The sequence below is a fragment of the Danio rerio genome, chromosome 7 (assembly GCF_052040795.2).
Source record: "Danio rerio strain M-AB ecotype USA chromosome 7, GRCz13ab, whole genome shotgun sequence".
Lineage (NCBI taxonomy): Eukaryota > Metazoa > Chordata > Actinopteri > Cypriniformes > Danionidae > Danio > Danio rerio.
Window position 1 is genome coordinate 28741943 of NC_141027.1, and position 9904 is coordinate 28751846.

At 33.7% G+C, this 9904-nt stretch overlaps 1 long non-coding RNA gene across 1 annotated transcript; it reads left to right on the forward strand.

The window, feature by feature from the left end:
- Positions 1-1069: 1069 nt before the first annotated feature.
- LOC137496171 (uncharacterized) lies at positions 1070-3338 on the forward strand. The gene is made up of 7 exons (XR_015495771.1): positions 1070-1157; positions 1430-1467; positions 1771-1798; positions 1938-1997; positions 2309-2425; positions 2532-2635; positions 3210-3338. It is a non-coding gene; the product is annotated as an uncharacterized LOC137496171 (long non-coding RNA).
- The last annotated feature ends 6566 nt before the right edge of the window (positions 3339-9904 follow it).

Sequence of the window (9904 nt, forward strand, 5' to 3'; positions counted from 1 at the left end):
TATTTAATGAACAACTGTGTACTTAGCCAAAACATAATAAACTTGAATAAAAAGTAATTAATTAATGAAACCAAAGACTGTTAAACAGCCAACAATTATTTCAATGTCAGGGTAAATGTCTGCTTTAGACAGTTTCATGAGTATTGGGCACCTTTCATCGCCTGGAGGTCACTAATCTCAGAATTATATATATATATATATATATATATATATATATATATATATACATATAAATATATATATATATATATATATATATATATATATATATATATATATATATATATATATATATAAACCACAGATTAGAGTTTTAAACAACTACATTCTAGCATGAAAAACAGTTAAAACTTAATTTTCGGACGCATATAGAGCCATCGAAGACGGGGCAATTATCCCAATGTCTAGCCAGATCTCCGCGGATACATGAGTAATGAGCGCCGTTACCGCCTGGAGGTCATAGATCTCCGCTACCGGCAAAACACACTTAAAATTACACACAATCTTTACTAACAATCCACAGATTTGAGTTTTGAAGAACTACATTCTCGCATGAAAAAGTATTAAAACTTTATTTCATTACATATTACAAGCAATATTTATAATATTATGTGCCTTCTCATCCACCATTACAGCTTGATGCAGCTTGGTGCGAAATGAATCCTGGGAGGAAAAAATAATAATTCTCAATACACTCCAAACGAACTTTATTCTTATTGTTAAAGTCAGAGATATGTAATATTTTGAATGGCGAAGAAAATAATTAACTTTATATTTCAATCAATATATTACTTTTGCACTGCTTCGGTTCAGGACTCGTGTGACATTGAATCAGATTCAGATATTTTATCAGACGTGTTCATGAGCTCATAGTCATCAACAAGCAATTCGTGTACAAGCAGTAAGTACACGAACCAAGCAATATGATGAAATATTAATGAATTATATGTTTGCGTCTTACAATATTATACAAAATGGAATCGTTTTCAGGCGAATTCGACTCTTTACTATTCACTTAAAGGAGCCGAATTCGACTCTTTACTGTTCACTTAAAGGAGCCGATTCATTTAACAGAACTGACTCGACTCGACCGCAAACAAGCGCCATCACCACAGACAACGCTTACCTCGTCTCTTCACCAAACGAATTCATCCTCGGTAAGTGTTAAAATATGACCTTTGTCCGTTAAATGAGTGTTGTATGTGTATTTCTGTATAGTGCATGTCATTTAACAGGAATTTACCGAGTACTTTAGTTGTACTCGCACGTACAGGGTTTAAGCGCGCCTTTTTTTAAACAAGAAATTAACGACGCCAGATGGTGATTGTAGTGTTTTCTGAGGTATTAGCATAACGTTAACGTTAGTTCCTGATAAAAGAAAGGGAATTTTCTTTAATTAACTTCTTGTTAACTGCATTTTCTGTTTCAGTACAAGACTGAAGTAAAGGTGAAATGACTAAAGTTAAGGTAAGCTCTGACCTTCACTTAAGTTAACGTTACGGTTAACAGTTAGTCACCATCATGTACGTTAATTTTGTTCACTGTAACGTTAACGTTAAGTTAGTTAAATAAACTAAACTCATTATGAAACAAGTCTTAACTGTTTTATTAAATGAGGCTTATAATACAATTCAGTTGTATTCTTTTAAACTAACACTAACACAGTACATATTGTATATTTCTCACTGGTGTTAATGCATTGCTAACATTTACTAATGAGAACTAATTGTATAGTGTCACTAACTGTAGATTTTGTTTTTTGGTGTTCAGGTGTACCTGATAATAGCTGAAGTGTGAGGTGAGTGTAAATTCTGTGCACACAAATATAACCTAAATTCATTAACACAATCTAAACCTATATATATATATATAGTATGTGTGTGCGTGTGTTAGGTTGAGTCTTATTCTACTCTTATTATATTAATATTTTTTTGCAGCCACAGCCATTGATGTTGAAACACTGATGCTACTAATCAACCATCGCTTCATTATTAAAGGTAATGTTGATGCCTTCCTCATTTTTATTAGATTTTTAAATGTCAGGTTTTTCACAGATTTGTTGTGAGCAGTTTCTTGTACAAACTCTTTTTCTTCTTCCAGAAGTTCCACCAGTACCTCCAGTAGTAGTAAATATTAGACAAAGATTTTTTTAAACTATAGTTTTTATTTTTATTAGCAATTTTACTGGGCATGTGTGTTTGTTTGCTTGGTTTTTAATAGGCAGAGCATGGAATGTCAACTTTGTTTCTACAAACAAATTTAATTATTCACAAACACCTCTAATTTAGTCCTTCTTTCCCCCTTTTAGTCTTATTCCTTGGAGGGTTGAGTGGTCATGGGACCTCACCTGGATTTCACAACTGACTTTGGATCTGGTCTGAAACTGAAGTATGCTGAAGATGCCTTTTGCACTCTGGAATTTAAGGTAATGTCTACAATAAATATTGTAACTGAGGGCTTGTTTTGGGGGGGTTAAACAAGGAATGTATAGGAGCACAAGTCATGACTCCCCTTGTCCCCTTGTTATAAAGGGCTGTGTTGCAGACACAATTTGTTTGTCTGTGCTGGAGACCAGAGGGGAAGCTGTCTTTAAAAGGATGGGGCTCTTATACCATATGTGAAGTTACCTTTTCAGGTGAGTGGATTACATACAAGTCATTGCAAATGCATAAATAGTGGGAAATTTTTACTGGGAAGCACAAATTAAGTGAAACTCAAAACATGTGAAAGAATATTTGGAATATTTACAAAAAAACTTGATTGAAATGAATGCAACACAAGTGCTGTATCACTTCAATCAAGTTTTTTTTGCAAAATTTTCCTAATATTTAAATCATGAAAAATTAGCTTGATGCAAGAAACATCCTGCTAGTATTCAAGAGCAAGAACTGTGATGCATGTGTTCACTTTGCAATAAGTGTGAACCCAGCATTAGATCTGTAAACAGAAGATGTAAATCAAATCAACTGTTTTAAAATGCTCGGCCTAGGTCATTAAAACCACTATTTGTTGTTGGACTGTTCTTGAATGTGTGTTTGTGATGGAAATGTTTTTCAGATGTTTTTTGTTTAAATAATTGCAGTTTGACTGAGCTACAGTATTGTCAGCATGTTCAAACTGAGCTAACAGTAATTTTGCTCTGTAGTGCAGCAGTAGTGTCCCAGTAGTGTTGTATGAAGCTAACTGTTTGTCTGCCCTTTTGCTTATAGGTGCTTTTTGGGCACCAGTTTGGAGATGGAAGACAGACAAAGTCAAAGAAGCAGAGAAGACACATCAACCAGCAAGTGTGTAAAATTATCAGGAAAATGATTGACCTTGAATAGACGACTGCCTAATTTAGCAAGAAGTTTTGTCTCTCTCTCTCTCATGTGTGTATATATATATATATATATATATATATATATATATATATATATATATATATATATATATATATATATATATATATATGAGAGAGAGAGAGAGAGAGAGCGCGCACTCTGAAGCACTGCTTTTTATGCTACATATGATGTCAGATTTTTTTTATTAATATGTTCTTATAGGATTTTTTGAGGCTTCACCTTCACCTTTTGAAAGTTTTCTGAAATGTTTACACAGATGTCATTAAGCTGTTAAATAAATCTGTAAAATGTATGTGTGTTTGTTTTTATTTTGATTTTAGAGTCTTCTCAGATCACCCAAAAATGAAGATTCTGTCGTCATTTACACATCCTCAGGTTGTTTGGACACAAAGAGGAATATTTGATATTTTTATTCCTGTGTTTAACAAAAAAAATCATTTTTAACAGAGCTGGAACAACCTGAGGGTGAGTAAATCAAGATAGAATTTTCATTTTTGTGTGACCTAAAATTGCTTTGAAATTTTACAGCACCAAACTGTTAAATTACAGTAATCCGGGATATAACTTTAACTTTACAGTTAAATCAGGTATTTAAACTGCAACCTACTGCTAAATCACAGTAATCGTTTTGCAAATTCACAGTAAAATATAGTTAATTCTACAAGATAATACTGTGAAATCACAGTAACAGACTTTATTATCTACTGTAAAGTTACAATATATGGTTGTAATTTCACAATAATTTAATGTGACAAAACCACAGTAAATTACTGTGAACTACCTCACAATAATTTACTGTGAATTTACATACAGTAATTTACTGTGAAAGTAATGCAATTATTAGCCAGTAATTTACTGTGAATTTAAGGTCAAATTTTTTACAGTGTAGTCATTACAACATGTTTTAGTTCACTGTAACTTCATTCTTCAAACTAAGTTCATCATGTTCTAGCTCAATTTTATAAGTTACACAAGCTCTTTTAAATCAGTGTAACATAATATAAGTTCTATGGACTCATACGGTTAGTTTGATTCAGCTTAAAAATTTAAGGCAACAAGGATTTTTTTTACAGTGTAGTTATCGTACATTAAAGTTAATAAGCCCAAGATAATGCAAAATATGAAATGTCATTCCTTCTTCAAAGATGTCAGTTTAATAGCAGGGGCAGAATATCCTAAAACTGATAGTTCAGTTCAATCCATGTTCATTTATTTAGCACCTTAACCATGTAGATTCTGTAGACTGAAGCAGCTTAACATAGAAGTTCTAGTAGATTGAAACTGTGTCAGTCCAGTTTTCAAAGTTGAAGTTCAGTTTAGTTCAGTTCAGTGTGGTTTAATTTTCACTGCTGAAAGTTCTCCCAAAAATAAAAATGATGTCATCACTTCTCCTCCTTCACTTATTCCAGACCTGTTTGAGTCTTTTTTCTGTTGAACACAAAAGGAAGATATTCTGAAGAATGCCAGGGGAAAAACAGTCCATAAGTATTTTTGTTTCTACTATAGATGATCTAGCATACTTCAAAAAAATCTTGTTTTGTGTTGAACTGAATAGAGATAGTAAGAGTTTAGAAGCACTGGAGTGTGAGCAAATTTTGTGGAAATGTTCAATTTTGAGTTAACCATCCGTCCACTCGATCCTAAACTTGCTGTGAGTATAAGTTGACAAGGAGGAGTACTAAAATAATCACTCTAAAATATGTATATATATATATATATATATATATATATATATATATATATATATATATATATATATATATATATATATATATATATATATATATATATATATATATAAACACTCTATTCAATAATCTGTTTCCACTGGAAATATGTCAGTAAATCAATATAAAATATGGGTAATAGGAATATTCATTTAAAAAAATATTATATATTGGTTCCAATTAATGGTTCTGGAGTGAGTGGACTTTATTAAGGGAATGTGTTTGTCAATGTTGTTTAATTCAATTCATCTTTATTTGTATAGCGCCTTTACAATTTAGATTATGTCAAAGCAGCTTCAAAAAGGAGATTATAGTGAATTGAAAGTGTAGTTCAGTTTTCAGAGTTTCAGTTCAGTTTAGATTAGCTCAGTTCAGTTCAATGTGTTTTATATTCATGTATGTATGCGATTATTAATTATCTTTCCTTATGTGATTAATTATTATTAATTACTTTTTCTTAAACTCCACCAAAAGTAAATATTCTAGAAAAAAGGCATCAAATTTCATGTAATGCTCAATTATTTTTCAATTCACCTCCCATACACACTGACTCAAACCTCACATTGTGGTGCTAAACATCTATTGCAGTGTGAGTTTCAGCTAAATACCTCACATTCTCATATCATGGACAGTAATGAAAACACAGCTCATTACACATCACACGTTCAGTTTTTGTGGGGGAAATATGAAATAGTGATAGAAAATTAGTTAATTGGAACGATAAAAAGACATTTTGATTCCTACAATTACAGTTCGAAACGTCCACTCATCAGGAAAAAAATTGATAGCAGCGAGACATATGGAATATTGAGATTTGCAATGCTAAAACCGTCATGTAAACCATTCCCATGCTGCGTCTATTCAATTAATAACAGCAAATATACAAATAAGATGTTAACCCAGGGGTTAGGTTTGCACAGCAACTAAATATCCATACTTAACAGTTGATCATATAAATTACAGTCAATGCGAAATGTGAAGCAAGATAATTCCTACTGCGATAATCCAGCATTATGAATGAGTCAGGGTTAACTGGTCAGGTGTGAAAGCACTTTTTTTTTCATCTGTCACTAATTCAAATGAAGCTTGTGAGTAAGCTACACACTCTACTGCTGGTTTTTATTCAGCACACTATCAAAACAACTGTCAAAACAAAACATGGGAGCCATTTTGGAAGGGGAACCTTTAACCAATTTTGATGAAAGGCTAGTCTCCTGTGACTTTATTACATAAGAACTTCTCACTTGCCATTTCTTTTTGACTGTCATATCCTTTTTTTTTTTGCGCAGCCTCGCTTCTTGTTTCCTTTAAATGTTAATCATTCATGTGAATAGGATCTATTTAAAGTAGACAAATAGGAAAACAAATAGGGAGGAAGAGTTATTAATTATTTACCTCTCATCACTCAATTTTTTTGGCATTTTTAGTCGTTGTTCATGTCTAAACCGTCTCTTGTCTTGGTAATATCACATGGCTAACCAGTGCTGCATCAACAACTGTGAGGGTGTGTGAGCTCATCAGTGTGACTGAATCTTTTTCCACACGCAAGAAAAGCAATTTCCTCTTTTCTCAAATGTCTGCCGAAATTGCAAAAAAGAGGTGTCTGCCCCAGAGTCAGGGGTTTTCTTCACAAGGCTTAAGTTTGTAAGTCTTGCACCATTTGTTGATCCCTTTTCAGCGTGACAAGTCAATCAGAAGTAATATTTCCAGCTTAAAGAAAAGGGGATGTCCAGAGTGAATGAACTTACAGTAGAAAGTGGAATCATGTGAGTCATTTATTGGTTTACCACTTTCACGCTCCATTATCAGAGAAAGAAAAACAATGTTGGTTTATTAATACCTAATAGGTTATGTTTTTACCAAAGTTATAAAAGATATTATTATATAGAAAAGATTTTAACAATGTGCTAAAAATACACGATAAAAAGATAACAGAGGTAAACAGGTGCTAGCAATGATTAACACTGAACAAATGTGTGTAATAAAACACGTCAATCGATTGACTTTTTATACATGATTAACAATTATGGATTTTTTTCTCTGCAAGACAAAATAAAGCACGAAATGAAAATCAATACAAGTTAAACATTAACATTTCCATGCTGCAAGACGGGAAATATCTTGTCTCGTTCGCTTTATTTAATTTAATTTAATTAAATTCGTCTTTATTTCTTCAGAGCTTTTACAATGTAGATTGTTTCAAAGCAGCTTAACATAGAAGATTATAGTAAATTGAAACTGTGTAAGTCCAGTTTTCAGAGTTAAAGTTTAGCTTAGCACTGCTGGAAGTCCAAACACTGAAGAGCAAATCCAATGATGCGCAACTCCACATATCCCAAACAAACCAAGCCAGTGAAGAGGAACAAAACTTCACCAATTGGCGAAAGTGAAAAAAAAAAATTTAAAAACTAAAGAGAAACCAGGATCAGTTGGGCATGACCATTTCTCCTCTGGCCAAACTTCTTGTGCGGAGCTGCAGTCTAAGTGCCGGAGGCTGGGAAACACTGGACGTCCATCCTGGAGAACTGCACATTTACTAAAAACATTTTTTTTTGTTTTTTGTTTTTATTGAACTGAGAGAGTGTCCAAGCCTTGAACATTATCAGGAAGGCTATTCCAGAGTTTAGGAGCCACAAATGAGAAGGCTTGACCTCCTTTAGTAGACTTTGCTATGCTGGGTACTACCAGAAGCCCTGAGTTTTGAGATCTTAAAGATCGAGTTGGAATGCTTTTATGCCTTATTAGACTCTTAAAAAATAGAGATTGACTTTTAATCTATCATAAATAATCTGCATATATTAAGTGCCATCATATTATCGCAGTTTAAAAATATGTTTTCTGAAAAATATTCTGTATATTTCTGTGACCTAGTAGTCTTAATCTTTTATTTGTTGGTGATTACCCCATTTACACTCTGATGTCAGTAAAACCCAGGTTATGTAACATTGCATGGAGGAGATTAAACTTAGTGAACAAGTCATTAAAAGGGAGCTGAGATAAATATCAAGCTGAACAAAGAGGAACTTGAATGCAACGCACGTTATGGTAGTTCTTCCAGAGGACACCAGAATTATACACAAATGCACGCACGCACACACACGCACACTTTGGCTTTTTCACACATGCACGCACGCACGCACACCCGCATGCATGCACGCTTTCTCTCTCTCTCTCTCTCTCTCTCTCTCTCTCTCTCTCTCTCTCTCTCTCTCTCTCTCCCTATAAAATAAATAAATCAGAAAAAAACTGAACATTTAACAATCAACATTTATGGATAGAACATTAATAATAAATAATATATTTACAATAATTTATGGCAGGTGCTGGTTTCACCACATCACATTGTGGCCTTAAAGGGATAGTTCACCCAAAAATGTAAAGCTCTGTCATCATTACTCACCCTTCACTTTCTCCAAACTTCCTTGGGTTTTTTTTGTTGAGCACACAGAAAGCTATACTGAAGATTGTTGGATATTCATAAGCATTTAGAACCACTTAAGGGTTAGTAGATAATGATTTATATATATATATATATATATATATATATATATATATATATATATATATATATATATATATATATATATATATATATATATATATATATATATATATATCCCTTTAAAGGAATGGACAGGATCAGCAACAATACTTAGTCTGATTATAGTGACATCCAAACAGTGCATCTGAAAAAGTGTTGCATGCAGAACTGTTGCAAACAATTTATTTACGTTGAATTTAAACAAATTAAATTTTAAAATGTTAAACTTAATTTGTGTTTAAATTCAGCCCAAATAAATTGTTTACAACCACATAACGTGAAAAAAAAATTTACCCTGCTAAAAAATCCAGCTTAAACCAGCCTAGGCTGGTTGGCTGGTTTTAGCTGGTCGACCAGGCTGGTTTTAGAGGGGTTTTGGCCACTTCCAGGCTGGTTTCCAGCCATTTCCAGCCTGGTCTTAGCTGGTCAGGCTGGAAAATGACCAGCTAAATCCAGCAAAAACCAGCTTGACCAGGCTGGTTTAAGCTGGACATAGCTGGTTTTGGCTGGGCTCCCAGCCTGCTAGGCTGGTCAAGCTGGTTTTAGCTGGTCATCTCCCAGCCTAACCAGCTAAGACCAGGCTGGAAATGGCTGGAAACCAGCCTGGAAGTGGCCAAAACCCCTCTAAAACCAGCCTGGTTGACCAGCTAAAACCAGCCAACCAGCCTAGGCTGGTTTAAGCTGGATTTTTCAGCAGGGAAATCCAAGGAATTATCTTTGAATAATTTTTTTTCAGTACTAAGAGGGACAAAGTATGTCATAACAATACCCCTATCACCAGCAGCCTAAACAAGGCATAAAGGCATAATGCTTTCATTTTTATGCCAAATTCTTACCTTACCATTCACTTACTGCAGCAGTAATGTTTGACCGGGCAGCCTTTTTCAGGTCTTCAGTTGTCCCGTTTTAGCTATGCATGTTCTTTTACCTTCAGTTTGCTGTTTTTAGTTAACAGGAATGGCACCAGAATGGTGTGGCATTGTTTTTATTTATACATTATTATTTTCTTTTATCTATTTATAAATTGGCTTTATATAATTTACTTTCTATTTGCTTGAACCAGTCTGACCATTGTCCTCTGACCTTTGGTATCCAAAGGACCTTTTCAGACACAGAACTACGGCTAAATTGATAGGTTCTCTGCTATGGTGACTGGAAAACTCATAAGGATGAAAAAAACAATCTGATGGAGATAAATACAGAACGTTCCTGGAGGACATGCTGAAATCCACAAGAGCATTGGGACTTGAATGATGGCTCGTCTTCCAAACCAATGATCTGGAAAATACATCAAT